Genomic DNA, 662 nt, shown 5'->3' with positions numbered 1-662 from the left:
GCAGTTAACAGAGACTAAAATCAGGGTCTAAAATCAGGAGATTTTAGCAGCTAGCTGGGAAAAGCCAAGTTTATCACATCCATGTGTGGATGGGCTGACATTGGGAGAGAGAGACAGTAGCAATTAGCTGGGAGAGATTTCACCCGTGAGTGGATGGGCTAATATTGGGAGAGAGATATTAGAAACTGACTGGGAAAGGAATTAGGCTTATATAGGTATTGAAGAAGCTAAGGAATCTGGGTGAAATATTTATAATTTGGGTGCCTAAGGATGGCCTGCTCAGGTGTGTAGACTGGACTTCTCGGCGCCAGGGGGGTTGTGCACTTCATTTTGAGTGCATTTGCCCTATTTACCGAGAAGCTGCTGTTGTTGGTAAAAGCAGCCTGTTTGCTTTGTTTCATTGGTCTGTGAAGGACTCACAAGTCAGGCCTGACAAATATTACTTATGAACACATATGAAAAAGTCCTCAATAATATATGCGCTAACTCAATCAGAAATATATAAAATCTAAAAGAAATTTTGGCCATGTTTAATGTATCCAAAAATGCAACATTGACTAGTATATTGACAAAATATGTATTGAAGTATTTATTTTAAGAATAAGTTTTAGAAATAATTTCAATGTTTACTAATAAGTATCTAGAGATATAAAAAGTGCTAT

This window comes from Heterocephalus glaber, unplaced genomic scaffold (assembly GCF_053883595.1).
Source record: "Heterocephalus glaber isolate CG9 unplaced genomic scaffold, H.glaber_assembly_v1.0 deba00001481, whole genome shotgun sequence".
Classification (NCBI taxonomy): domain Eukaryota; kingdom Metazoa; phylum Chordata; class Mammalia; order Rodentia; family Bathyergidae; genus Heterocephalus; species Heterocephalus glaber.
This window is presented reverse-complemented; position numbering follows the sequence as displayed.